The sequence below is a fragment of the Dipodomys spectabilis genome, unplaced genomic scaffold, assembly GCF_019054845.1.
Source record: "Dipodomys spectabilis isolate Male_0828 unplaced genomic scaffold, ASM1905484v1 ptg000273l, whole genome shotgun sequence".
NCBI lineage: Eukaryota > Metazoa > Chordata > Mammalia > Rodentia > Heteromyidae > Dipodomys > Dipodomys spectabilis.
This window is the reverse complement of record NW_024870950.1, coordinates 11318580-11342327: the sequence shown is the minus strand read 5'-3', so window position 1 is coordinate 11342327 and position 23748 is coordinate 11318580. Positions and strand designations below refer to the sequence as shown.

General features: G+C 44.7%; 1 protein-coding gene across 2 annotated transcripts in view; it reads right to left on the bottom strand.

Annotated features, from left to right (window-relative positions):
- The window catches only part of Cdh11 (cadherin 11), a 140289-nt gene extending 117525 nt beyond the window's left edge, over positions 1–22764 (bottom strand). Inside the window, exon 1 of one of the 2 annotated variants that reach the window (XM_042700865.1) lies at positions 22597–22764. The gene's annotated coding sequence lies outside the window, so the exon portion shown is untranslated. Of the gene's footprint in view, positions 1–1437; positions 1457–22596 lie in introns of those variants that run through there. The other variant, XM_042700866.1, reaches the window with a different exon arrangement.
- Positions 22765–23748: the final 984 nt, after the last annotated feature.

Sequence of the window (23748 nt, the reverse complement as noted above, 5' to 3'; positions counted from 1 at the left end):
CCTAAACATGGAAGTAACAGGAATGATTTCTCCTGCCAAGTCTTTACCCACTCAAGTGCAGGACAGTAAATGTCACAGTTGAAGGTCAAAGGCAAGAAGAAGAGTTAAGAGATTAAGGATGAACCTAGGATATTAAAAAATGGGTCTTGGACAAAAATAACTAGAATTAGAAAGGTCCTATGAAGAAAATATCAGAGATAAGAATAACTGATCGTGAACAGGAAGTGAGTTCTGAAAGAGAAGTTTCCGAGCTCATTTGCCTCTGTGTAAATACCTGGGTGGATGATGTCATTATCATTGGAATCTAGACTACAGTAAATGATCCTATTTTCCTATTTAAGGGTAGTTTATGATGCCATGAACTTTATGAATCACTCCTGGCCACGTGGGTAATATGGAGGAAAATACTAAGGATGACAGTGCCAAGAATCTCTAGTGATTACAGGAACAACTCCAGATGAAGAAAGCATCAATCCTCTGGTTTGGAGGGGTGCTGCCCAAACATTTATTAGGTAAAAGCTGCATACCCACCCAGGGTGGCAGTATTGGAAGGTGATATATATGTGAAAAATAAAAACAGTCTTGGTGGGAAGTTCATAGGATATTGGCGGTGGGGGGGGGGGGGGGGTCTTCAGGATGGCTTGTGAGGCCTGGCCTGAGCTCCCTTCCTGGGCTTCATTATGGCAGATGTAAACCTTCATAATGGTACTTCCAACACGATGTGCTCTCCTTGCCAGAGGCCTAAAGCCTGGGGCCACCATGATCTTGAACATCCAAAATCATGAGCAAAACAAACAAAAAAATACAAAGAAAAAACACCTCTCTTTATTCACAAGCAGCTTTCATTATAGTAATGCAAAGCTGACTGATAGACTGAGAAAAAAAGCTTCTCTTCCTGAGAGAGAGAGAGAGAAGAAGCACTAAGAAATGGTGAAGTTGAAGGAGTACAAAGGTAGCCAGGGGCATCTCCCACCGGAGCAGCGTTTATCGACGATATCTATGATGGATGAATGATTCCTATGTTTAATGCCCTTTGAGAAAACAATTTCATCCCTTCCCCTTATAGCTAACACCTCTTATCAAGGGAGCAGTTCAGATTTAATCTAAATTTCTCATCCTGAGACTCACATTTAGTTGCTTTTTTTTATATATTGTCAGAGGTGAAAATCTGATAACTTTCTTCCTCGAAGCAATCCCTCAAATATGTGTGGTTATATTCTTCCAGGCATCACCGCAAAGCTGTTATTCATTACTCAGAGGAGCTATGTTCACATAATTTCTTTTCCATTCTAACCATTTATTTACGCAAATTTGTTTTCCACCTCTACCAGCCTCTCAGGACCTCAGGAGATATGGGGATGCTCTAATTCATCATTCCAAAGATGGACCTTCCTGGACATAACAGTACCTAGTAACTATTAGGAGAGAGAAACATACCCAAGCAGGTGACTGATCCAAGAGGCCCAGGTTCTTCTCTAGGCAGATCACTGATATGGTCTGGGACATCAGCTATTCTTCTCTTCTCCTGTGGAGTTTTGAGATTTTCACCCAAGTGAAAACTTCCCCCCATCCATCATCATTCATAAAATAATGTTAGCCCTGATACTCATTGTATCCTCCTTCCCTCCCTCTATTTATCCCTTACTTCTCATTTTTCTTCTTTTTTCTATGTTTCCTTCTGTCTTCTCCATTTCTAGCTCATCACTTTGTCGTTAAGGGTTAACAATGGTTTAGTGTCATCACTGAAGTCTTCCTCATTGTAGGGGACAGTGTTCTTCTGAACAGAGATGGTAAGTTATCACCTCCCAAGTCAACATCATTTCTGGAAACAATTGATTGCCTCAGTTCACTGGTCACCCTAAGACTAAAAATTGTCTTCTTCTCTTGTTTGTTTTTGTATTATCTGCAACCAAACATAAGTTGTATTGTCTAAACAAAAGACCTATAGAAATAGCACATATCTGTATTGTTCCTACTTACAGCCACAGCCTAGATTATTATCAGTGCATATGAGTTTTGCTAAGGGAAAGGATGGATGAATGAACGGGTGAGGGAGTAGGTGGATGATGGATAGATGGATGGATGAGTGGGTGGGTGGGTAGATGAATGGCTGGATGGAATGAACTGATGATACATTTTTACTCTGATTGCTTTGCTTTCTTTCAAGGACACATTTCACTCATAGCTGTGTAACGTACTCGTGTCTTCCTAACAGCAGTATCATTCACAGCTTGAATGATAAACTTGAAAGTGAGGACCCTTTGATATAATCAGTCATTACAGGCTCTCATTTTCAAAATATGTCTGAATGCTGCAGCTTTCCCAAAGGAAAACTTCTGATCCTGAAATCCAAGAACATTCATTCTAAATTAAGGAAACTCTAAAGCATCAAACTTTTTATCCATCTTGAAAATTCACCCCTGTGTTATTCAGGTATCTATGTAGCTATTGACTTTAAAAAATATCCTATTCAATAAATCCCATAGTGTCAATAGAGGAATGGAGATGAGAGTAGATTTCTTGCCACTTCTTTATACTCTTTAACTATTTAACTTCTTGAAACTCACACTCCCCGACGTGTTTCTTTACCTTCTTTTTATAAAGGCTGTGAGGGAGATTATTATATAAAAGGACCTCCAATCAATCATGCCCTAGAGATCTTTATACACTGACTTTGGACTTGGTCACATGACTAACTTTACCCAGAGACAAGTATAATGCAACAAAATCACAGAGTGCTTGCTCATTTAGCACTATCCTTTTCAAATATATGCTTTTAAGCCAGGCACTGGTAGCTCAAGCCTGTAATCCTAGCTACTCAGGAGGCTGAGACCTGAGGATCACCATTCAAAGTCAGCCTGGATAGGAAAGTCTGTGAGGCTCTATCTCCAATTAAGCACTAGAAAACCAGAAATAGAGCTGTGGCTTGAAGTGGTAGAGGGCTAGCCTTGAACTCAGAGACAACACCCAGAACCTGCATTCAAGCCTCATGAATGACAAAAAAAAATGTTTTCTCAGTACCCAACTATCCTGCTACAGATCAACTAGAGGCCAACTAGAGGCCAGGTGGATGAGAACCTGAGTTGCCAGGTAAGTTCCAGTGAAGCTCCCTGCTCTCAGCCAGAAATTACCTTCCACCAAAAAAACAATTTGAAAGTGGCTTCTCCAACCCCATTCAACCTGCCTTCAGCTCAACGAGGAGCAGAAGTGAAGAATCTCCATCGGACTGTGCCTCTATTGCATGATCCTAAACAAATAAATAGCAATTGCTCATGCACCCAAACACCACTGCATTCTACCTCAGTATTCATAATTCATGTGTCCCACTGGAACTCTCTGACCTTCACAGAAACCTGATTTCCTGGATGAACTAGACAGGAGAAGCAGCAAAACCTGATTGAGTTACTAAGCCTTCCTCATTTCAAAGGACTTTGTATGAAATGTGACAGAACAGGAGTGTATCAGACAAGTAGGAGAAAATGTCCTAAACCTACTCCTGTCAGGTGTTAACAGGATTGTTATGTTAATGTTATTACTGCTGCTTCATCATTGTCCTTGTCACCAACCTCCTTTTTGCTGTTAGGAGATTACAGTAGTTTATAAGTATGCCTGGACAGGAAGACAAAATGTGTTAACTCTGCATCTAAGTAAATGCTGCAGTGCTCAGTATGCTACATCATCTGAGATGTTTCTGAGTTTTGTATCTCCTTGTGTGAAAGACAGAGGTGGAAATACAAGGTCATTCTGATTCTGACAACGAGATCAGATATCATGACAATGTTCTGAGCTGAGTATCTCCCACATCAATAGTGGTTTTTAAGAAATTCCTTGGATAAACTTTCCCTTAAAAAGCTGAAACTGGCACCGTTTATAGTGTCCAGTCACAATCTATACATAGTTCTTTTTTTTTTTCTTCTGGTCCTGGGGTTTGAACTCCAGGCCTGGGCTCTGTTCTTGAACTTTTGTGATAAAGGCTAGTGTTCTACCCCTCGAGCCACAGTTCTAGCTCAGACTTTTTGTGCTTAATTGAGTCTCATGGAGTTTTCTACCTGGGCTGGCTTCAAACTCTGATCCTCAGATCTCAGCCCCCTGAGTAGCTGGGATTACAGGTATGAGTCACCAGCTCCATCTACACATACTTCTTGTACAATCAAAATGCATCTGATCCCAAATGACGTAAGTGTAAGACACACTCCATATTTGAAAAATGAAGAATAGAAGAAGCATGTAATATCATGTTAATTTTATATTGGTCATAAATTAATAGTTTTTGTTATAATACGTTGTGTGATGTGATATATGAGCTTAAATGAAATATAGTACTAAGTACTTTATTTGTTACACTTTACATTTACCAGGAAAGTGGGAATTACATAGGTGATTTTGATTTATGCTTTGCATCATAATATACTGAACAGCACTGATTCCACAGATTTATCCTGAAATTTCAATTAGAAACATAAAAGCTCAGGGACAAAGGATATGGAAGAGCAAATTGAGTTCTTAATATCCTCAGAGTTATGAACCCATAATTTATGCTGAGAAACAACACATTATTTACATCAATTTCATTCTAAAGTAAAGCCCAGAATGTTTGCAAGCAATGAAAAAAAAAATCTCTCAATCTAAAATCCAGGTAAGAGTGTGGTGCAGAAGAAGGAAATTGCTCTGCAAAACTCAGCAAATGGCATGGGAAGAAACAAATATATTGATGTCACTGAACTTGGGTGCAAATCCCAAAGGGTCACTCAGTAGTTGAATTATCTAGAGAGGGAGAAAGAGATAGGGAGAGAGAGAGAGGGAGGGGGAGAGGGAGAGAAACATTATATCTAGCATTCCTCTCTACAGAAAAGAAATATTTTTTTTAAAAAATGCCTCTGCTACCATTTGTTAAGTACTGAATCTGCAATGGCCCTGAAAGGTTTTGTGTTGATAGCTTGATATCTAATAGAGCAAGGTTTAGTAGTGAGGCTTTGGAAAGTGAGTGAGTGAACCTCTATAAAGCCAGTGATACTGGAAAGTGATGAAGATGTAAGAGGCATGAGTTGGAGGGAGTGAATCCTCGGGGATTCTTATCTTCTCTGTGTGTGTTTCTTTGTTGTTGTTGTTGTTGTTGTTTTAATTGTGAAAATACCGTATAGAGGGGCTATTGTCTACTGCCCTTCTCATTCTCATTTGCTCTGAGTGCTTCCCAAGTGATCAATTCTGCTCCCTTGTCATCATTTCCTGCCACAGCATAGCCCAGAAACTATAGAAACAAGGGACCATTGAAACCATCAGCCAAAAGAAACCATCTCTCCTTGAAGTGAACTTTCTCAGATATCCAGCCGCAATGACACCGCCTAGCATGTGTCCTCACTACGCATCTAGCCTTTGGTAGGTGCTGCTGTCACTCAAGTGGAACCAACGCATGTCCTGTACAGATGGCCGCACACCAAAGGCCACTGCTGGCATCTCCACGCTTTTTACGCAGTACTTCATCTAAGCCCACCAAGTACATGGGCTTTTGACCACTGCTCTCCCACTATGCTTGTAGAAGTCATGAACCTAAAGCCAAGATTGTCAAGGAACGGTGAATCCTTTTGTTATTGTTGTTGTACTCATAGGGAACTGATTTTAAATCACTTTAAATCACATCCACGAGTCCAAAAGAAAGAATGAAAAAAAATGACCCACAGAGATATGAAGTAATCCAACATCGCTTTGTAAACAATATATTAGTAAGTGCTCTGGGTCTTGTAAGGTTTAAGAGTAAGTTTCTGGGGAAAATGCCATCAAAAGTTAACTTACAGAAATGTGAGGCCTGAAGAATTCTGGCATTAGAGATAGCTAATAGCTTGAAAGCCGTTTCTTGATACTTGTGTCTGAAAGGTTCCTAGTTCTGTTGCCCCAAAACAACTTTGGATTTCTAGGCCTACCTTGACAGTCACAGCATCTAGTCATGATATCTTTTTATTTTGGGGGAGAGGGGTCCAGTCATGGGGCCTGAACTCTGGGCCTGGGTGCTGTCCCTCAGCTCTTCAGCTCAAGGCTAGCATGCTACCACTTGAGCCATAGCACCACTTCCTGCTTTTTTTTCTGCTTGTGTGGTGCTGAGGAATCGAACCCAAGGCCTCATGCATGCAAGGCAAGCGCTCTACCACTGAGCCACTTTCCCAGCCCATGATATCTTCATTGAGGTTACAGCACAGATTTTATAAGGCTGAAAGGTGTTATACAGGTTGGAAGTGTGTGTGTGTGTGTGTGTGTGTGTGTGTGTGTGTGTGTGTGTGTGTGTGTGTGTGTATAAGGAGCCTATTAGGGCACTGGTCCCTAGGAATATCCCAGGGGGACTTGTGGAGTCCTGCAAGCTAGCAGACCTCCAAGTGTTCACTGGACAACACAAAGACATGCCACAGCACAACAGTCACCGCTCCCTAACCCCGCAGTCTGGCACTTCTGCAGCAGACGTGATTATGTCCAACCAACTCATTTCTTGTTCAATTTGGAAAATTAAAGTTGGATTAGCACAATCTCTCACAGGTGAGAAGGGGTGGATGGTATCCACAAATGCACCTTTGCAGGAAACCCAGCTGAGCCTTGACAGGAGGTACAAAAACACAGGTGACGTCATCAGTTCCAACATGGCTCAGCTTTGCACCCGAATCCATCTGCCCTGCATCAGAAAGCATGCCTGGCAGTGCCACCGGCTGCAATCAATGCCATTTACCCAGAAGGAACATCGTCTTCAGTTAAAGAAAAAAAAGTCCACATGTTAATCAAATCATTTCCCATGCAAATGGAAAAATGGAAAAGCAGGGGAAACAATACTAGAGATGCTATCAACATTTTCAACATTAAGCAAAGAGGCAATTCTTGAAGAGTGATGCCATTTCCATGAATTTAATCAGTTCACATTTTTACTCACTTTAATGAGTTATAGGACAATGTTTAGAAGCGTCCTTGACAAAACTGAAAACCTGAGTTTCCAAGAGCTTACCACCTATTTTGGCTTCAATTGTCCCAAAGAGTTGGCCAAGAAGGAGAATAATACATGTAGGCTGCAGAGCAAGGAAACCTTCTCCTTAGATGCTCCCTTCCACAGTTCTCTGCAGAGGAAATTTTACCTCCTAATCCTTTTACTCTACCTAATAAGAAAGTCAAGTGTGGACAAAGAGGCTTCCTTATGAGATGGTTAAAAATGAAGTGATCTATAAACAGATGGGAACCAATAGAAGACAGACCAAAAAAATCCCCCAAGAATAGAATATTATAACAGGGAAAGAAAAAGAAAAGAAAGGCAAAGCAGAAACACTTTGGTGACTTTTGTCTCTTCAAAAACACTTCTTTGTTGATGTTTACGATTGCATTTGTCCTAGCTTGAAGTGCCTCTTCATTTCCTCCAAAATAAAATCCAGCTTCAATTCTTTAGCTGCTTGTGTGTTTTTTTTTCTTTCAGCACGGGTTCTTCACTAGATTATTATTCTATAAACCTTGGGCCCTAAAGTTATTCATCACAACCCCTGACATAAGATCCTTGCTCCCATCTTTTCAACTCACCTAACAGACCCAGGGTACAGCATCTCAGAAAGTAGCTAGCTCCTATGAGGGGCAAACCCTGAAGGCATAGCTCTACGCTCAGCTTCTATAAGCATGCAGTGAATCCTGGGTGAAGAATCCATGATACCATGCAACACTCTTGCTCTTCATTTATGTTAGGGCTGGACAGGAGCCAAAACTTCATGAGGAGGGGGGAAAAAACGAATCTGGGAAATACAACTTCTTTTTGGCCTAACACGTTTTCTTCAATATTTAAGTTGCATGAATATATCACAGAAAACATAACACTCTGTGTCATCTTTAAATCATCCTGGGTAAGTGAGAAGAGAGCCAAGAATCTATCCATCTCAATGTACTTTCCAAGTCATAGGAAAAGTTTGCTGGGTCTTCAAAGCGCATCCTGAAATTCAAATCTTTTGACATTGCCAACTGTGTGATCTCGGGTTCTTATTTATGGGATTGGGAGGATGAATTGAGAAAACCTATAGAAATCCCAGGCTCCATCTTGGGCACTCAGTAAGGCACTTCACAGAATGCAGGGTCAATCTGTACTAAGTCTCGTGAACACTCGCAAACATCTTAAATCCCAACACAGAGACATGAAAAATGCAAGGATCTTTGCCTGTCCACGGACTAACAGCACAACACTGGGAAAAGTTGTCTATCCTCAAGCTTGGTTTCTATCTTTTATAAATGGAGATTATTACAACTTCTACCTCATTGAGCTTGTCTGGAAGATGGATTGAGATGATTCATGCAAAGTGCTGAGTGCAGAGTGCGTATTTAGTGTCTGTTCAGGATACCTCAGCTTTCAGAGACCAATACCCTGATCCTGGCTTTATCATCATTATCATGATCTTTTTCCTGTTTGTTTTCTTAAAGGTTTTGCCTCTTCCTACCAGTTTCTCTTAGTGCTGGGCCAAAATGCACTAAAAGCACTGAGTCCAGCAAGGCTCCTGTTCCACACCCTGAAAAGGCTTGCAAGGAACTAGCCCTGAATTGGATATTCAAGGAAAAGGCTCCACAAAGGTTGCTAAGATTGCACCCCGCTATGGTTCTGTGGACATCTGTGCTACTTGCGTAGACAAATCTGTGCATTCACATCCCGCCTAACTCCCTCCCCTCCATGCTGAATCGCACGGGTCAGAAAGCACCATGCACCATGCCAAGTGATTTGTAGACAAAGGCTTGAGAGCCAACTTCTTTCTGAGCTGGACACGACCCAAAAGGCCACTTTACAGATGAGGAAACTGAGGGTAATTGGCTTGCCCAAGACCACACAGCTATTTATCACCAAAGCCTTTCCATGTGCCACTGGTCTGCCCAAGGGAGGGAGGGAACCCACAGAGCAGACTATTAGGAAAAATTGGTCAGCAATTGGCCGCAAACTCGCTGACAGGTGATCTTTCTCCATTCGTGAGGAACAAGCTAGAAGCTCCGCACCCATGAAGAAAGGGACAAAGGGCATGTCTCTCTGTAAGTGAAAATCAGTTGCCCTTGTGGCTCCCGATGCGGGGCACAATGGGAGTCGGGGTGAGGAGGAAAGGGCAGCTGAAATGATTCCTTATAATTTGGTCCATCCCTCACCCCAAAGATGTAGCATCTCAGGCAGCATTAGGATCTGACTAGTCCTCCCCAATGCTGAGATTTGCTAAAGCTGAAGATAATCTGCAAGGGGTGCAGTAGGAGCCATAATGAATTAAACACAAGAATCACCAGTGCATTACTTGTCCGGCTCTAAGTGCTAAAGAGCAATTTTTTATTCTAAGATAATACTACTAATAGTGACACTTCATTCATATAGCGCCTTTATAAGTTCCCAAAAGTAATCATGAAAATGAGGATTATATCTTCTACCACAACTGAGCTCACACCAAAGAGTAGAGTCAGACAGTTTAAGAAGAATCTCTCATTCCTATTGGGATATTTGGGAGGCAAAGCATGAATGAATGAGAATTGTTTGTAGAAATGGAACCTCAGTGTTCAACGTGGCTTTGGAGTTCAAATGTAGTTCTGTTAATATTGTCAATGAAATATATTGCTTAAAACCTTTAAATATATGTTGCAATAAATGTACCATGGGAAATTAGCTGCTGATATTATTTTGGCAACCCTACTACCATCTTCACCTAAATATGTCTAGTCAGTCTTCATCAGTTGTTTGGATTTGTGTCCAGGCAGACCAGAACCGAACTCCATGTTGAACTCCATGGCTCCAAGAGTTTGGTGACAAGTAGGTCAAATTTGGGTGAGTAACCCAACCAGCCCCTAACCCCCAACCCCGCCCCACCAGTCAAAGCCCTCATATGGCTCAACTACTAGACCCATTAGGTTACAAAGACTTGAAAGTTCTGAAACCCTGGGCTCGCTCCACAGCCAGGCCTAGACTTCTTAGACAGATAATTCCTTTCCAAAGTGGGTCAAAAAGGTTGTCCCAGGATGCTGTGGATCTAACTCCAGAAGGATTTGTTTTGCTTGTGTATTCCTGCTGCTCACACTCATCCATTTACATGCACTGAGACCTTTCACCTGCCTGACCCATATATTGAGCCAATATGGAGGAATATGCCTCAGGGCTACTGAAGCTGAGACATGACTTAGAACTACTTGTCCATTTGTATGAAGAGGCCACTTGCATTTTTCAATGCCTGGAGAGTTTGTGTATTGCATCTTTGGCGCTTCTCGCATTGGAGAGATTCCATGGAGCATTTCCAACAGCTACCACCATCCCTTCCAAGAAACTATTTGCCATCTACCTTTCTGTAACGCTGTCTTCTGTGTCCAGCCCTGAAAGTAACCCCTCATCCACTGAGCTGAATCAAGAAGCTTCTATCCAGGTCTTGATGGGCCTGCCCAATCGTTGCTCAACCCACTGAATTCATTGATGTTCAGCGGGAACACCTGCTTCATCCTCAGTCCTATCGATGGTCATTCATTCTATTCAGCTTTGAGGAGGCTCAAGAGCCAAAAACCTCAGTATTTTGTGGTGGGTCCCCTTCCTGCTCACAAGTCTTACAAGGATATGTGGGGATCTGTGCTTCTCTAGTTGAAAGCAATAAAAACAGAACTTGAGTAGCACAACTGTTACAGAACGCCTGGAAAAGCAGTCTTAGGAAACCATCAGGATCCAGGCATTGGTGGCTCAAGCTTGTACTCCTAGCTACTCAAGAGGCTGAGCTCTGAGGATCATGGTTCAAAGCCAGCCTGGGCAGGAAAGTCCGTGAGACTCTTATCTCCAATAAACCACCAGAAAACCAGAAGTTACACTGTGGTTCAAGTAGTAGAGTGCTTGTTTTGAGCTAAAGAGTGAGGGTCAGCACCCAGGCCCAGAGTTCAAGCCCCACGACCAATAAAATTAAATAAATAAAGGAAAACCATCAGGAATATGAAGAGGCCAAGCAGTGATAACCACAGGTCAAATCCCACCATGACGCCATGGCTGTCCCTGCCAAACACAGATGGCTACTGCCTACTCCACACCAGCGGATCCTGCAGATCAAGTGCTTCTATCATCATTGCTACAATGCCCAGAATGAGTTCTCCAGAAAGACCTGTGAGTGACTATGCACGTGTGTGCAAGCAAGATACTGAATACAAACTGACCACACTGACAAGTTGGGACTGAGTTGATATTCTGTCTTCCAGGGGAACTAGTAGAACAACTGTCTATTTTTATTTGTTTGCTTGTTTATTTGCTTATTTGTGTATGTGTTTATTATCTACTTATTAGTTGGAAATACTGGGGGTTCAACTCTAGGCCCTTTTGTTTGTTAGGTAAGTATACTTGTGAGCCATGCCCCAACGCTCATTTTGTTTTAGTTACTTTTCAGACAGAATCCCATGCTTTTGCCCAGTGTGGGTTTTGAATTTGCATTCTCCCTATCAGTAATCTCTTGTGTGGCTGGGATTCAAGGCATGCCCTACCACTTCAGGACTCTCGACTCCTTTAAGTCTCTGATTACAAAGAAAGCACTTTTTTTTTCCTCTATAGAAGATGGAGTCTATAAACACAGGATAGTGATTCTCATGTTATACAATGAAAAAGAAAAATGCACTATGTGGAATTGATAACATGCAGAAGGGAATCTTCCAAGGTATTGAATCACTAAATCAAAGTCTTATATGGTAAAACAAGTTGTTATTCCTAGCTGTACCTAGATATTTTGTTTATGTTGACTATTTATGCTTTTGCTAAGCATGGAAGATGCCTGCATAAACCAATGCTAAGAAGGAGGTTGCAAAGAATAACAGCTATGTTAGATAGCAAAATAAATATTTAAAATTTAAAATATTGTGGTGCACTAGATCAGCGGACTGAACCTAAAAATATGAACATAACAGAAAAGAGACTAATGACAGCAACCCTATTGTATTCTCTGTCTCAAGAAGTCTTATATACTGATATAATTTATATAATTTACTATCAGTTACACGATAAGTAAATAGGGATATCATCTCCAGCATAGTGAGGGCACTGGCAAAGAGACAGAAACTCACTCAGCTGGTAAGTGCTATGGCCAGGATGTGCAGTAGTATAGCCTGACTTCAGAACCTACCCTACCTGTGAGGTACCTTATCATGTCTTCTGTGCATGGAGACAGGTGGGAGAAAATGTGGCTTCACAGCAGCACATAAGGAAAAACAAATAAACAAATAAATGGTGGTGCACAAGTCTGCATAAGTCCTCTGGGTGATGTGGCTGGCAATAAAAGCTAATGTAATGTAGCCCCAGGCTGCAATAAAAGAAGTGTATAGGAGGAAGTTGATCACCTAGAGGCCAGCAGCCTAGATTCCGGTCTTCAGCCCTTTTCTATGAAGTAGGCACTGCTGTTGGTTTAGTGCTTCAGTCGATGTGGCCTCTAAGGTCTCCGACCTAACACATAGGAGTAAAATTCTTATGATTTCTGTCCCAGACTGGCTTTGATCACTGCACTGGACACGGCCTGTCTTTCCTGCAGCTTAATATATGAGCATTTCATTTGTAACATCACTCCAGACAACATTCTAGTCTTGTCGACAAGACGGAAGATTATCTGTGCTCCTGATGCTGTCAGTTCACTGAAGAAAGGCTCTGGCAATTTCACTCCCTCTCTATATCCAACACAGAGCCCTTGGTTAATGAAGGATGAGGAGTCTGGTTCAAAGTGAATTTCAAGCCAAATCCTGCCAGTGAACTCTGTGAAGGTATCGGACAGGCAAGGAAAAGAACGCTGCTATAGTCTCAATCTTGAACATCTGCCAGAAAGTTAGGTCTACAGTGGGGTGCTACAGGATGGGGGGCTGTAGGACCTGGGTCTCCTCCTCTTCCCTTTCTCTACTCCCTGGTGATAAAGTGAGCAATTCTGCTCCATCACACACTCCTACCATCATGTGCAACCTCGCCATAGGTCCAAAGCCAAAGGGCTGACCAATCTAGATCGAAACCTTCCAAACGGGAAGCCTGCAGAAACATTTTCTGCTTTACAAATACATTATTTCAGAGGTTTTTTTTATGTCATTGTGGAAAGCCTGCTTTCATAAACGTCTTCTCAGTCTGTCCTCTGAAGAGATATAGAAAGGTAGATGCTGAGAAGATGACTATAAAGTAGGTCAGCTCTGAACTGTGGGATCAAATGGTACATGTTGCAGAATGCTATCAAATGGCATAGCAAATAACATTGGGCTGACCGTGGACTTCCAAGCAAGGTGTTTGTGAAAGGTCTCATAAAGAGTTCTCACAAGTTAGCTAGGCAAGCTTATACTAGAATATATGTAAGTATATCTAGATAGAATTCTAGATATCTAGACAGACTGACTGACAGACTTATACCTATAATATATATAAATATATATACCTATAATATATATAAATATAATAATAGATGCATAGATACATGTATGGTTCTGTATGTATCTACATATATATATACACACATGTATATATATCTATCTACATATATATGAAGTATTTTTTTAGAAATCCGACCATGAATTCATCTACAAAATGTAACTGTTTTAAATAAAAGCACTCACACATGCAATTCAAACCTGTACATGTGTGTGCGCATGCATACACACACACACACACACACACACACACACATTTTGCTCAGGGACTGTGAAATGTGACTGGGTTAAAAGCCAAGAAAACACATCACTTCTGTGTCATCTGTCTCTAAATGACTATGTAGCCTTGGCCAAGTATGAGTTCTTCTCTGGATGTCTGGACCTTTATCTCCTCATCATCGTTGATCGGAAAGGCTGGGGACTCAAGATTAAGGACTTCATGCACCTGAGTCCTGAGAGTTCAACTTCATTTAAACTGGGTCCTCTGCACTCGTTGCAGAAAGTGTCACATCCAATCAGACATAACCACAGAGCCACTGTGAGAGGGCATCTCCCTTAACATGCGTTTGTTAAAGGGAGTAATGACAGGTCAGCAAGTGAGAGAGGCAAAGATGGCACAAGGCCTGGATGCCGTATGTCATCAGGCTTGCTGACGCTACGAACGGCGGGAGTATTCTGACACCGCATCCAAGCTTTGGGGTTAGGGGGAGGATCCCATCTCGTTCAGTTACCAACTGTAGGGAGCTGGAAAAGTCTATTTTATTACCGCTCATAAGATGCTGGCCAAGAATGTAGGTGTGGTTCAAGTGGGACAGCTCTAGCCAGGAGCCAAGTGAATACCCAGTGAAAGTTCAAGTATAGGTACACACAGGGGGAGAGAGGATACTGGTCATAATCTTCCTAGTTCAACCTTTAATTATACTCAATGTAAATCCTATATTGTATATAATCCTCTCAGCAGTATCCAGAAACTACCTATGTGTTCAAACAAATGCTACATTTTAACTACTACCCATTCCCAGGTTTAAAAACAACTGTAGGACCACTCAGGAGGTGGGGAAAAGGTGTTGGGAGACTAAATGTTACTCAGTTATAATTTGTTTACCAAAGTTACCACAGAAGTAAGTCACCAGAGCAGAGCACTGTTAGCTCCTCCTTCACCCAAAGGAGCATTTCAATGAACAGAGTTAATGGACCACCCGTCCGCCTCACAGGTACTCTGAGAGGCAGTTAGCAGGCTGGCCTCGGGATTTTTAAGATACTGTAAGTTTACTGGCAAAAAAGAAAGCTTGCTGAGAAAAGAGATGTAGAGGGGTTGGGAAAGTGGCTCAGTGGTAGAGTACTTCATGCTTGCCTAGCATGCATGAAGCCCTGGGTTCAATTCCTCAGTAACATATACACAGGGAAAAAAAGCTAGAAATGGCACTGTGGCTCAAGTGGCAGAGAGCTAGCCTTGAGCAAAAGGCCCTGAGTTCAAGCCCTAGGACTAGCAAAATAAAAAAAAAAAAGATGGAGAGATCTTAGAAGCTCTCCTTTAAGACTGTGTACAATTTCTGACAAGTGGAAGATTAGGGATTAGTGGGAAAAATAAAGGCTATTTATTGCCTATAATCATCAGGACATTTTTAGAATAAGAGTATACTTTCCAATAATAATAATAACAATAATAATAATAATAGTGATGATGACGGAGCTCACAGTGGAGGCAGCAACCCAGCTCTTCTGTCCTGCCATGTTGCCCACAAGAACTAGAGAGGCCCCAGCAGGTGACCCCCATCCATCCAGAGTAGGAACGTGTGAACCTCGGGTCACAGCTTCATCTCACCCTTCCAAGATTAGACAAAGGTCCTCCATCCCTGGCCAAGCACTCCCCCTCTTCTGAAACTCAGAGAGAACAGTCCTGCATTCCTGCATTGTGGCAGAATCAATAAGGTCTGAATACAACACCTACATGTAGTAGGACCTCCTCCCTTTTCCAAGCAGACCCAGGCAGATATTCCTGTCCACTTCCAGACACTGACAGGAAGGATCAGGGGCCACAAGCAGGCCACAGATGGGAAACAACAGAACCCAGGAAGACCCGGGAACCTTGGAAAGGCCCAGCCTGGCTGTGCTAGTGGGTGTGAAAACAGTTGGAAAACCATCCAGGGTGGGGAGAGAATGAGGCTCCAGTTATTTTTGGTAACAGGAGGCCAAAGCACTATGCATCTGCCAGGGCAGGTGGAGGACAGGAACCATGAGGCCAAAGGCATCATCTTTAGCTGCTGTCTCTTCCTGAGTTAATATTGTCACTGCTCAAACCCCTGAAGATCCCAAACTACCTTTACCTGGAAAAATAAACAGGAACGGTCTTTCAAAAATGGAGGCAATTTATCAAGAGACTAATTATCTTTTAAGCCAGTCTAGAATAGTAATGAGGCTCCTCTTAGCGGATGGCAAACCTGTGGGGGATATTTCCACCACGCCTGGGCAGCCAGTTATTCTAGTCAGCTATTACTTCAGGGTAACTTCCCACAGCACCCCGTATGTGAAGGGAACAGAGGGTAAACATGCAGAAGTCGGAAGGAGGCACGCATTGTCCAGAATCTAAAAACCTCAACTGCCTCCTGACTACTGGAAACGGCAGAGGCACGGATCACTTAAACTCAGCAAACCATTCATAACATAAAAAGAACAGGCAGGCACCAGTGAATGGTGTGTCACCGAAGGAAACATTCACCGTAGGCTTTGGCATCTCATCATTATCATTAGTGAATGAAACTGAACCCCAGGTTTAGTTCAGAGACAGAGAAAGGACCACAGCATGTGTGGTGTGCATGAGCTAGCGTCGGACTCAATTTTTATTTTGATAATAATCCTAGAACACAGATATCCTATGAGGTCAAGTTTTACAGAGAAGGTCTCTTGAGTCTCTGAGAAGCTGTGTCCCATATTTGAAAGCAAAGGAGTTGGAATTCAGAAGCCTTTAACAGCAGGTCAGAGTAGGGACTAGGCTGAAGTAAATGGAGCCGCACAAACTCTCTCAGTCATCAAAATAAATGATATGTAACGCTACATTTTTTTGAAAAGATCGAGAGGGAGAAAAAAATAAATCAATGATGAACAACAACAACAAAAAAATCAAAGTTTTTAACCAGGACAGGCTCTAACTCTGCGGATTCCACTCCTAGGCCTCATTTCTGGGCCTCTTCTTTGGAGTCATCCACCATACTTAAATAACTGGCTGAAGCATCAGGGATGATGGAAACCGTGCTGAACATCTCAAGATGCATTCACGGGTAAAACGTTCCCAAGGTGCTACAGTGGGGGCTGAGTACCCTGTAGTTTGATCCCCTGAGCCAATTCCCTGCTTTCCTCCAAGCTCAGGCTTTCAAAGAAGGTCATACGGGTAAGCAGGGACCCTAACTCTATTCACATGGACTGAGCCCAGATCTGCATTTTCAGCGAGGACCAGGGAGGAGCATCTCCAACCCCTGTGTGGAGCTGCTCTCCTTGGTAATCCTCACATGGGGTGAGCCCCCTCCCCCGGGCCTGAAGCCATTGTCTCCTAGCAAATTGAAGGCAGAGAGGTACTGTTTGCTTGTGAAAATTATTCTAATGCAGAGGGCCATGTCAGGGGAATTTCTGACAAATGGAAGGTTGGGAAAAGTAAAGGCTATTCACTGCATGTAACAATCAGGACACTTTTGGAATTAGACTATATTTTCACAATAATAATAATAGTGAGGAGGAGGAGGAAGAGGAAGTGGAGGAGGAAGAGGAGGGAGAAAGTTGTCCATAGCAATTGTCTGAACTCAGTATCCCAAACACCCTACATGAGGATTTTGAGAGACAGAGATAACATGTGAGAGGGACCTGGAATCAGCGAGCCTTGAGAAATAGTATCATGAAGTCTCTCTCATACTCTGGCTTTTCTTCCCCCTCTTCCTTCTCTCCGGTGTCCCACTCCTATCTCATTTAATATCTTGCTGTTCCAATGCTGTGCTTGAGCAGAGACTAGACCTAGGATAAGAGACTGCTATGCTTCATCTCAATAACATATCCCAGAAAACTGCCAAGTGTCCGATTAAACCAAATATCAACAGTAGTTTGCCTCCAGTGTGGATTTTTCATAGCATTTGGAATTTAAAATGGCTTTTTTTTTTAAAGTTAAGTAAACTATTCAGTGGTAAGTGAGCATTGGTTTACAAAACACTTTGTCTTACTTTCCACTGAGTGACTTAATACTCCTTCCCATAATCCATTTACATTGATCCTTTCCACATCAACTGTCTACACATTCCAGCACAGCTCTGAGCTACAAAGAACTCCACTGCTAAACCACTAGGGAAGCAACTGAGCTCAGTTTAAAAGGGAAAAAAAAAAAGTATCCACTTATGACAGTACTTATTTTAATAGAGCTTCCTCTTAATTATAATATAGCATTCGTTTTTTCCTTTCATTCTTCTGAACTTCTCCATAATGACACTATCACACAGTAACAAATATAAATCTGTGCAGCCTGTAATATGCAGTTTAATCATAAGCTGTAATTTCCATATCACTGAGAGGAAAAATCAAATGATTAAATGCCAATGCATGAGGACCGATACAGAATTAAATGTTACTATCAACTGAGGTTGAGTTTGGGACAAGCATCTCAAGAATGGTTTGAAGGCAACCATAAAACATTTAGTTATAATAAAATTCTATATCCAGATGTAAATATAAGTCCTAGTACTATCCATTTGTTTGTTTGTTTTTAAGTTAGAAATATCTTGTAAGTGTCTTCCAATGCTCTCGAAAGAACAGACAACGACATAAAAAAGCCGTCTAATAATTTGCTTCTTTATTCATCTGGTTCCCCCTTGGAGTCAGAAATGGTGCTCTTCCTACCAGAAAATAAAAATCCGAATATCCTCCCAGACCACAGCGAACGACCCCGGTTTATCCCACACCCCAACCCCTTCCCTGGGCTTCAATCTCAAGTGATAGAGTTTCCCACCTTTCTAACAAAGTCCAAGGCGGAGAAGAAGAGGCTGCCGGTCAAGGAAAACCCGCCCACTCGAAAGATGCTCATCCAAACACACTGCTGGAGCCGGAGCCTGAACCACAACTAGATCGAATTCGGCCCCTCCCCAAGGTACAGACCAGGCTGGTGGTAACAAAACAGCTTTTCATGATGCCCTCAAAAGCAGATGGGCCCCACGCAAAGTTGGAGAAGGACATCATTGCCCTCTAGTGGCCACAAGTGCAATCTTCCGCAAAGGAGTCCATTTCCAGAGATGCACAAGGCATTCAATGTCAGGGCAAAAATTATAGCAGAAAGATGTTTAACTGTCCTCCTCAAGTGTTTTCTTTAGCCTTTCCTGGTCATAGAGGAGTCTTTGAGTGACTGTCACAGTCACCCTGATGGAACAATGGCTCATGTATCCCACTGGGGTGTTAGGATGTGTCCCTTATCTAGCTTTATTGTCATTGAATTTTCATTTTGTTTCTTGTTTTTCTTTTGAGCAAACCTGTTGAGGGTTTTCCTCCCTAATGAGTTAAGCCAGTTTATATAGGCCAAATATCTCTATGCATTTCAGAGGCATTAACTTTGAGTTGGAAATACAGAGCAGAAGTTCTCGTTTAGCTAACTCTTCTCAAAAAAAACAAAAACAAAAAAGGCCCATTTTGTAAGGGAGAAATTCAGCCCAACTATATTTCACTCCTGCAAATTATAGGCTAAATCATACACAGTGCTCAAAATCTTTAGGGGAAAAACTCGGGAATCTGTAGTCATTCTCCAAATCTGATGATTCCAAAGAAATGATTCCTACCTACTTTTCAATTCCACACAACACTATTGTATTATCTAGTATTATTTTATAATTGGGGAAGGCCAAGGACCCAAGAGAACATTTTTCAAGGTTGAAAATAAACTCAAAAATTATTATGCTCCTGGAACTTCTTCCTGTATCTGAAAACTAAAATCAGGTATGGCAGATCTGCTTTTAAGTGGTTCTGGGTTAAAAGGAGGTTTGAATATAGCCGATCATAGTTTATGTGAACTGCCAGCCTCCTAAGCTACTCGTATTTATAGGCAAGGTTTCAAGGCACATGAAGCTCCTATGCGCGCCGAGTTGGCATTATAAATCAGGCTATGAGGTCAAAGTCATGGCGTTTCCCATATGAGGGTCCTCAAACTAGACTCTTGACAAAGCTGCCATGTAATTCTATTCAAAGTGAAAGAAAAACCATGAGTTATGAAGACATGGGCATTAAAAGAGCATGAAATTGAAATGTAGTCTCCTACCCCTCCCCCCCCAATCATGACTTGGAGGTCCAACTCTACCCACCTCCTCAAAACACAAACAAGCAATCAAGCACACACATGTGAAACCATCACAGCAGAAGAGAAATATAAGTTCTGCGTTATAACCAAAGGGGAAAAAAGGAAAAGAAAAATAATAGAGTATCAACTTTAACAAAAAAAGAAAGTCAAATTAACAAAAGATTGCATCTTAATTGAAAAGAGAATTTAGGTTTCTAGTAATTTTACTGTCTACTGTTCTGATAAGAATGTGGAATGTAATGAAAGTTCTGAAGAGCTATCAAGATGGCCCACTGCTTCTATTTAAACTACTCTAAAGGCCAATTTTTCCCCCCTCTGTATGCAATAAACCCAGCTGGAATAAATCTGCATTCTTGAACCTTTGGGTGCATTTGTTCACTTGCTTCCAACCCCTCCCACAGGGGTGGGGCCGGCGATTTCTTGTCTTCTTTTCCAACCATTTACAAATAAACTGATTAGAAATGTGCACACTCGGAACTAACAACTCAACTGATGGCAGTAATTATTATCTATCCCAATAAAGGTTGGATGCAAAATGTATTTGATGCATTCATGTGCCAAGTTCTCCTAAAAAAGCATGAAAGGAAGCTTTAGTCTCGCTCTAGCAAAAGTTTTCTGGCCATCGAACGCCTTCTTCCCGTCTCTCCTGAACACCATTCGCATTCCTTTGTACTAAGGGTAGGATTTCAGTCTTGCAGGGAGGATAGAATTCCGGGGCCTACTGGCCAAGTCTAAAACTTGGAATCAGTGCATCTGTTTAAGGCACTTAACAAGACTGGAGCTCCCCAATACCCCCTCTTAGTCACCACCGTGACCCTGGGGCTCTGTAACTTTTATTCCTTTGTTTTTCTAGAGGACTACCAGACACCCTAGAGCTGAGATTCAGCAGCTACTTTCTTGAACCTCTCTCTGTACCTCGGTGGTTCTTTGTGTTGTTGTTGTTGATTTGTTTGTTCGGTTTGGTTTGTGTAGCAACAATCATTCCTAGATTAATTAAACGAAAGGCAGTCCCTTCTCTTTTCCTCTGTTTCTCTCTCTTTTTTTTTTTTTAACAAGGCTCTAGCGATCATAGCCCAGGCTGGCTGATGTGAAGCTAAAGAATCCTCGCTCCTGAGAATGCATCTGCACAGAGCAAGAGAGAGTGAGAGAGAGAGAGAGAGAGAGAGAGAGAGAGAGAGAGAGAGAGAGAGAGAGAGAGAGAGAGAGCCTTGGCACTCCGCAAAACCGTCAATGCCTGCTAGCTGCAAGCAGGGAGTAGTAAAGGAATTGATCCTTCCTCTCGCGCCAGATTAATTATCGTTGCATCTCTGTGATTAAACCGAAAACTTACGCCCTGGCTGATATTGAACCGATAGGAAAGATCAGAAGAAACGGCAGAAGACGTGTGTGAGAGCCACCGGAACACTTTAGGAGGAAAACTGAAGGGAAAAGATTTTAGGCGAAGCTAGACCTTCATGACCAGGGGTTCAAGAACAGCCCCCTCTCCCGCAGCCCCCCCCCCCCCCCGCACACACCCCTCCACTCCGATCCCTTTGGGGCGACCCTCCGTCGTGCAAGGAACCACACTAATGAATAATTAAAAGATGCAACGTCTGCACCGCAGGACGACGGCCCGCGAAAATCCCTGCTGCATGACGAGCAAAAGCAACAGGGTTTTTCCTCCAACATCTAGAAAAATCTCTCATCCGCGCGAGCCAGGCGCGCCAAACCTTGGCGAAATCGGAGCCCTGGCAGGCAAAGAAGCTGGATGGACCCGCGAGCCCCGGAACCCCACTTTCTCTAGTGTGTGTGTGTGTGGGGGGGGGTTCTCTTGGTTTCCCAACGCCCAGGCCGACCCTCCCAAAGCTCCTCCGGGATGGGTGAGAGGGAATCCAGGCTTTCTACCTCGCGGCTCGCATTCGGGGTGCGAAGGGCCCCGGAGCTTCGGAGAGGTTGGGCGCGCGCTCGGAGAGGCGGCGGCGGCGGGCTTCGGGTGGGGAGGGAGGCGGAGAGGTTGAGGGGCGCGGGGCGTGGGGAGGGGGGAGAAGAAGGATCGGTTCGTAAAGTTAACGTGGACCTTGGCAGGCTTCCCCCAACCCAAGCCAAAGGACCAGCCCCGAGTCTTGAGTCGCTCTCGGATTTGACCGCTGAGCTGCTGGCTGGGAAAGGCGGCAGATCGCAACCCCGACACTTGGGTTTGGGGGTGCTGGAGCGCTCCGCAGCCCGCGAGAGCCGCAGTGAGCGGACTCCAACCCACGCTAGCGGAGCGCTGCGGGGAATCGCCGCTCTCAGCCTCCTTCCTTTTCCACGGGGTTACCCACCCCCCTCCTTATACCCGGGGGACAATCTCCACCGTGGGGGGGGGGATTAGGGGGGGCTGTGGCACTAGAGAGCCTTCTGCAGTGATCTAGGAAGGGGAAGGGAGTGGGGGGGCACCTGGGAGGATCCCCCGCAGCTCGGCTCGGCTCTGCGGTCTTCTTACCCCAGCCCAGTGCAACTCTCCCCCCTCCAGCCCGGTACCAGGGTCCTCCACGCACCCCAGGAAAAATAAAGAAATAAAAAGGCCCGAGCTGGGGAAGAGTCCTGGAGCGCACATCTGGCGCCTCTGTCCACTGCGCTGCCCGCGCCCACCGCGGCTCCTCTCCCTCCCTCCCTCTCTCTCTCTCTCTCTCTCTCTCTCTCTCTCTCTCTCTCTCTCTCTCTCTCTCTCTCAATTTTTGTTTTTTTTTTCTTTTTTCCAAAAGAAAAACCACACATCTTTGACCATCACCCCGCTTGGCGCTTCGCATTCATGAAGCCTAATAATTCCGGGCAGGCTCCAGCACATCCACACACACACCCCCCCCAGTCAAATCCTTCCCCCCCCCCATCTCCATCACCACCGCTCCGCCGCCGCCACTCCGAGGAAGGAAGGGACGGACGGGCGGCGCGCTCACCTGGGGCCCTGGCGGGCGGACGCGACCTCCGGGCCCGCGGTCCCCGGCGCGGGGCGAGCGCAGCGGTGCCAGCCCCAGCCCCAGTCCGCGGGTCCCATTCACAAGTCGGCGGCGGCTCCGAGCGGCCCCCGCGGCGCGCGTTCCCCGGCCGGCGACGCTCCCCCTCGGCTGGCGGCGGCCGCGGAATGAGCCGCCGAGCGCGCTAGTGGCAGGAATGAGAAACCGGGCTGGGGCGGGGGGGGGGGGGGTGGAGGAGGAGAAGGAGGGGGGGGGGAGGAGGAGGGGGAAGAGAGGGAGGAGGGAGGCCGCGGCTGGGAGGGGAGGAAAGGGCGGGGGACGGAGAGGAGCCGAGGCGGCGGGCGCAGGGCCTGGCGGAGACTACGGGGGTGAGGTGGGGGGGCGGCCCGCTCCCCTCCCTGCCCCCTCCCCAGGGGTGCCAACCTCTGGATCCGTGGCGGGTCCTCCTCCCTCCCTCGCCCCACGCACACACACACTCCCCGGGTCTGGGCGCTCCCACTCCCGCGGGGCTCCCACAGACACTAGAGCGACTGAAGTTGGCTCCAGGGACGCACAGCCAATCAGGGAGGGCGACGGAGGGAAGAGATCCAGGACCCCCCCCCCCCCGCCCCGACACACACACACACACACACACACACACGCACACACAATTCCTCCTCTCCCCCACCCCCACCCCCAAATCCTCTCCAGCTGGTCCGACTGGGTCTGCGCCTGGACGACCGCGGGGTGGAGGAAGGCGTCGTGAAGTCGGGGGACCGGGTGGGGGTGGGGACCTAAGCGGGAATCGGGGAGCGCAGCCGACTCTTTCTACGACCCTCCCTCCGCGCAGCCCTCCACGTTGCCGACTCCGGCCCAGCCCCCTCCTTTCACCCCCAAACCTCCATTCCTGGCCAACTCAGCTAGCGGCGCTGGTGGAGGAGCCACCGGGAAGACTTCGGACTTGGGGAGATCTGTCTTGCTCTCTCCACCGGCTTCCCATCTCCCCACTCTCTCTCTCTCACTCACTCACTCTCTCTCTCTCTCTCTCTCTCTCTCTCTCTCTCTCTCTCTCTCACACACACACACACACACACACACACGCACACGCGCGCGCGCATACACGCCCCCGAGGGGGCTCAGGGGGCGCCTCGCCGG